The following is a 6791-nucleotide window of genomic DNA, read 5'->3' as shown; positions in this document are numbered from 1 at the left end:
ATACCAAATATAGTGATGTATCTACTCAGATGTGGGAGTTACAGTCAAATATTTACAGGTGCTTACGTATTCAGATATTATTCAGTAACCCATTACCACATTAGAGGGAGAAATATCGCGCTGATGGCTTTGACATTTTTCATGAAGTTCCAGTTATGGTCAAGAACAACGCCTACAATTTTCGGTGATGATCAGATTAAAATTTTGGGATGAAATGGACCGAAAACATAATTTTTGTGTGTTTTCGAGTAGAGTATAATCCGAAAATCACAACACAACCCACCGTGAAGGTAATCTGGAAAAGTAATTATAATGAATGTAATAAATATTCGAAAAAAGTAAGGAAGAGGTGTTGTTAACCTCTAATCGGACAGAAGGGGGCAAATATCACGAAATATTACTCAGACTCGGAATAAACATCCTCAGAAAGTTAGAGTTCGTGGTAGTTGTGTAGGGTATCGCATGGTCGGCCCCGTCCGACTATACTGCTCCGCTCACTGGTTTTATTTAGTCTTTCCAACAATTGTCAGTCCTTTTCATTTGCTGATGATATTCAACTACTGTTTAAGTCGTATGCTATCTCTACAATGAATAATTGGATGTCTCTCAATAAATTATCGGTAAATCCGAATAAAACGAAAGTATTAAAGTTTGGTCCCCGTGATGGGTTTGAAGTAATAGTCAAGTTCGATAACATTGAAATTGAATTTGTGGAGAGCATTCGATGTCTTGGTGTTGTACTGGACAGGGAATTGTTGTTTGAGTCTCATGTTAACTTGTTGGTTTCTATGATAAATTACATGTTCTGAGCTTTGTCTTGTTGTTGAAATGAGGAAATACATTGTGAAAATGATAATTATGTCATTAATCTTATACTTCATTGAAGTTTTTTCTGGGACATTTGGTTATGTTATCAGGGAGCTGCAGATCGCTTTTAATAGAGTGATATGGTATATATAATAATATAAAGCGTTGGCAACATGTTACCCCATTTTTCATAGACTTTCTCGGCTGTACTTTGGCTGATTTCATTAGACTTCGGTCCATGCTGTTTTTTATAAAGGTTATAAAAAGCAAGATCAGTTGTTTTTCATAAATGAATTTCGTTTTTCCAGATCTCTAAGGAATTCACAGATACACATTCCAATGTTAACACCCTTTTTGGAACGATCATTTCTCGTCAGATTTGCCCGGATGTACAATGGCTTGCCATTGCCTTTAAGATCTTTTAATTTTTCATTATACACTTTTCGAATGAAACTTTTAGAATATTTTGTATCAAATTATTCTTAATCAGCCTTATTCTGGATGTCAATTCCACGTGAATTTACTCGCTCTTCCCCTTCGTCTTATTCTGAACAACATTTTTATGTGAATTTTTTCGCATTTTCGCTTTCGCCTTATTCTGAATGAAGTTCGAAAGCGAAAAAATCCGCTTTGGGGGAAAATTAGGTATTCTGGATTACAGGGAGAATGAGATGAAATTTTGTGCGAAATTTTTCGCTAATAAATTCAAAGTGAGTTGACTACAAAAACATAAGTAATAAATATTTTTATGAAAATATTAACACAATACTTATTCTATGACGATTTAGAATATTAAAAATGATAGTAAGCAAATATTTATCTGGAAAACAGCAAATAAAATGCCTTTGGAAATCCTATTTATAATGATGCATGCTGAACCAAATGTTGCCAAGGAATGTATAAAGGTAATAATGAATATTTAAGTCGAGTTTGATGCATTTTGGAGGCGAAAAACAGACATTTTGGGTGAGGATCTGTATCTCAAGAAAAAAATTATAGAAAAACCAAATTTGCCTAATGAGCCGCTTAACAGTGAAAAACTTAAATAAAAATTATGAAACAAAAAAAAAAAAAAAAAAATTCAAAATTATCGTTTGCATTATTTGAAGGAAGAAATAAAGGAGTAGAAGCATAACAGGCCACTTTAAGAATTTGGAGAGATAAAATATCGAAATTAAATAAAAAGGCACACAATTATGTGCCTGTGTTTTTCCCATCATAAAAAAATTTTCTTTTATTTGTAATCTATTGTAGTTGTTGTACCAAAATGCATCAAAACAATGAACAGCTGTTTCACAGGTCATATTGTAGGTTGCCATATTTTCAAACTTTAATTAATGTTATTTTAATTACAAAGCATTTATAAAGCGGATTCTTGATATTTCACATTTGTATTGTTATAAAGTTTAAACCACAATAAAAAGTAACAATTTTTAATAAAATAATTAATAAATAAAATATTAAAAATTATTACACAATTAAATTACAATGGGGCAACACACATTACAACTTAAATTACAATATGGCAACACACATTACAATTTAAATTATAATATAGCAACACGAATCTTTTTTTCAACCACCATTTTCGAAAACTCGAATTCGCATCTCGCATTTTTTGCGTCTCCCTATTCATTCAGAATAAGGCGAGAATGTGAAAGCGAAAATTTTTGTATATGCGAGATATCTCCCAGCGAATATCCAGAATAAGGCTGAATGTTTCCTATAAATATAAAAATATGCCACCATATTTATCAATTTATGATCAATATTTTTAAAATTTATGAGTAGTTCCGATCCCTAAATTGTTAATATTTCCACAATAACATGTATACAAACTATAAATATTTTAAGAGAGCTAAGTAGTTCCGACCCCTCACATTAAATTTGTATTGCCCAATTTTGAGTAGTTCCGATCCCTAGATTGTTAATATTTCCAATTAATTTAATTTTTACTCAACAATAATATGTATACAAACTATAAATATGTTAAGAGAGCCACGTAGTTCCGTCCCCACACATTAAATTTGTATTGCCCAATTAATGTTAATATTTAAGAAGGTTGAGTAGTTTCAATCCCTCCCTTTTAAATAATATTTTTTTAATTTTATATATTTATATTATAATATTTTTTGAGCAGTTTTACACCTCTTTTTGAGCAATATTAATTCAATTTGTCAGAATGAAATTTATATTTTTAATATTTTTTACCTTAATTTAAGTTTGGTTTTATACAACTATATATGTTGTTACAGTTCAGCACGGAGGAAGGTTGCCAAAAAACATCAGTTCATACCAGAAATTGTTATTACAATAAAAAACCAGTAAGGATAGCTTAAAAGTCGGACGGGGCCGACAATATGATACCCTTCGCCACTTTGGTTACATACAAGAGATGCTAATACATACAATATCCTGGAAGACCATTGAGATGAAATCGGGCAAAATTAAGTGTGTGGTCCACAATTAAAAAAAAACCATACACATACCATTCTGAAATCAATGAAAAATTGCATGTCAAACGAGCAGCCTTGGATTATTTGGTGTACCATTTGTATGAAATCGAGCAAAATTATGTATGGGAGCTATATATACGGACCTAATTAAGCAACCATTTGTTTTTTGCAACTTTTATCCACATTACACTGAACTCAATTTAATACCCTCTGCCAAATTTCTTGTAAATCGAACAAACATAGGCTCTTCGGTGCACCATTTACATGAAATCGGAAGAAAATATATTTAAGACCTATATCTAAATTTGAACCGATTTCAAAAAAACTTAACAAAACTTAACTATCAGAAGAAACTATATATGGGAGTTACATCTAAATCTGAACCGATTTTAACAAAACTTCGCATACATCAGTCTGAACATAAGTCAGTATGCTGTGCTAAATTTTGTCCCAATCGGAGAAATATTGGGAGTTTGGTGCACTATTTAAATAAAATCGGACGAAAATATATATGGGAGCTTTATCTAAATCTGTTTGGTGCACTGTTTAAATAAAATCGAACGAAAATATATATGGGAGCTTTATCTAAATCTGAACCGCCAAATTTATTGTAAATCGAACAAATATAGGCTCTTCGGTGCACCATTTACATGAAATCGGAAGAAAATATATATAAGACCTATATCTAAATTTGAACCGATTTCAAAAAAACTTAACAAAACTTAACTATCAGAAGAAACTATATATGGGAGTTACATCTAAATCTGAACCGATTTTAACAAAACTTCGCATACATCAGTCTGAACATAAGTCAGTATGCTGTGCTAAATTTTGTCCCAATCGGACAAATATTGGGAGTTTGGTGCACTATTTAAATAAAATCGGACGAAAATATATATGGGAGCTTTATCTAAATCTGTTTGGTGCACTGTTTAAATAAAATCGAACGAAAATATATATGGGAGCTTTATCTAAATCTGAACCGCCAAATTTATTGTAAATCGAACAAATATAGGCTCTTCGGTGCACCATTTACATGAAATCGGAAGAAAATATATATAAGACCTATATCTAAATTTGAACCGATTTCAAAAAAACTTAACTATCAGAAGAAACTATATATGGGAGTTACATCTAAATCTGAACCGATTTTAACAAAACTTCGCATACATCAGTCTGAACATAAGTCAGTATGCTGTGCTAAATTTTGTCCCAATCGGACAAATATTGGGAGTTTGGTGCACTATTTTAATAAAATCGATCAAAAAAATATATGGGAGCTTTATCTAAATCTGTTTGGTGCACTATTTAAATAAAATCGGACGAAAATATATATATGGGAGCTTTATCTAAATCTGAACCGATTTTTTCCAATTTCTATAGGGTTTGTCCTTGGACCAAGGCCTACATGCGCGGAAACTATCAAGAAAGTTCTTTTATTTCTGAAAAGAATCGGAATGCCAGATTGGCTCTTGCAAAATATTAATTGGAATCCGACTTGAGTGGAGATATATTATGCTCTCGGTAGAATTAAAGATAAATATTAAAGACATAAAAAATATTACCGTGAGAAAGTTTTGCTTTAATTTTGGCCACCAGTGTATATTCTTGATCGAAATATAATTCTATGTCGACATAGCAATGTCATCTATTCCTATAATTTGTCATCATTGTCATCTATATTTTTAAACCCTTGATCAATATTCATGTTTGAGAATTAAAACAAATTAATAAATAAATGTTATGGAATTTTAGTTATTAAATATTTCGAAAAAGGGGCCGAATCTTAGCAGGTAAACCCATATAACTGTTCACATTTTCGGTATTTTCAGGATTTTTAGACACATTTTCCAACCTAATTATCTCTCATTTTATGCAGGGTGAGATAAAAAAGTGCAACAAAGTCAAACGCCATAATTTTAACAATTGTTTTTAAATTTTATTGAATGAAAGCAAAATATATCGGAAATAGCATTAAATTTTAGAATAAGTTTAGATTTGTTCGAACGGGTCATCTTTGGCACGAATTATGGCCTTCAAACGGCCAATGAAATCGTCACACGCTGCCCGATATTTTGGCCCATTCCCGGCGAAGCGCTTGCTTGCGGTGATCGACACTTTGGTATTTTTAGTGCCAACCTTGCTTTCCAACATACTCCAGACACAATAGTCCAACGGATTGGTATCTGGAGATTTTGGTGGCCATTGTGCGCAGGGAATGAAGCGAGGAACCTTATTTTGTAACCATTCTTGGGCGGCGCGTGCTGAGTCTTGTTGGAATGTCTGCGGCCAACATTTTTGCGTGCCCAAGGCTTTAATAGGCACCCTCCAGAATATTTTCGCGATAATATTCGGCATTTATTCTGATGCCACGGTCGGTTAATACGAGAGGAGAGCGACCATCGGCTGTTATGGCGGCCTACGCCATCACCATGGCCGGCGCTTGAGTTCTGGTGGCCAACCGAAGATGCATATTTTCAGCAGACCTCTTTGGCAAGTAAACACGATCATTTTGTTTGTTTACAACCTGCTGGAAAACGAATGTTTTTTTTCATCGGAGAAAACCAAATTCGACAGTTCACCACTTTCGGCCAAGCAAAGCAACTCCTTAGCTCTTTTGAGTCTATTTTCTTTCTGTTGCGGTGTAAGATCTTTCACTTTTTGGAATTTAATGGCTTTACCCCGACCTCATTTTTCAATATTTGCCGAATGGAATATTGGGATATGTTCAGCTCACGAGCCATTTTTCGGCCACTGCGACGCGCACTTCGATCAAGTCGCTTCTTTACTTTTCGAACCATTTCTGCTGATGTTGCTGTTTTCTTCCGTCCACTTCCTTGACGTTGGGCTACGCTACCAATGTCACTGTAACGAGTGATGGTACGAGACACAAAAGATTTATTCACATTTAAATGCTGGAGTGCTCTAACGATAGCCAATTGTGGTTTTCCAGCCAAATATAAAGAAATCACGTTATGACGCTTGAATTCCATCACGAATAACTTTTTTCTGGAAACTTTTCACCAAAATGCTTTTGTACGCTTGTAAACAATGCAATGAGCGGAATTTTAACAGCTGTCGGACGAGTGGCTTAGAAATGAAGGCAGTATTCCTTGTGCCCTATGGGTTGCAAAATATCCTTGGAAAACATTGTCGACATAGGTCCACTTCGTTGCTATGTTCCTTGTAAAATATAAAAATCCCAAGATTATTCGCTTCGGACCAAAAATTTGCCCCGGGGTTATACTTAACGGCTTTTTAACGCATTCTATATATTCAGAATTACATCAAAAAGTACGTTTTATAAACCTACTATTATTTTTATTATACCCTTCACCACTCTGTGGTACAGGGTATTATGTCTTTGTGCATATGTTTGTAACAGGCAAAAGGAAACGAGATAGACACATGGTTCCTTTTGAGAATATGCATAGAATCACTTTCTGAGTCGATTTATGCATGTCCGTCCGTCCGTCTGTCCGTCTGTAGATGTTAAATTGTAAACAAAGTACAGGTCGCATTTATGAT

The 6791-nt window shown here is 33.6% G+C and overlaps 1 long non-coding RNA gene across 1 annotated transcript; it reads left to right on the top strand.

Moving 5' to 3' along the window:
* Positions 1 to 5130: 5130 nt before the first annotated feature.
* Positions 5131 to 6231, top strand: LOC133333150 (uncharacterized). Its single transcript, XR_009754441.1, has 2 exons — positions 5131 to 5503; positions 5585 to 6231. It is a non-coding gene; the product is annotated as an uncharacterized LOC133333150 (long non-coding RNA).
* The last annotated feature ends 560 nt before the right edge of the window (positions 6232 to 6791 follow it).

This window comes from Musca vetustissima, unplaced genomic scaffold, assembly GCF_032173495.1.
Source record: "Musca vetustissima isolate MV318-11 ecotype Yass unplaced genomic scaffold, APGP_CSIRO_Mvet_v1 utg66250, whole genome shotgun sequence".
Classification (NCBI taxonomy): domain Eukaryota; kingdom Metazoa; phylum Arthropoda; class Insecta; order Diptera; family Muscidae; genus Musca; species Musca vetustissima.
This window is presented reverse-complemented; position numbering and strand designations above follow the sequence as displayed.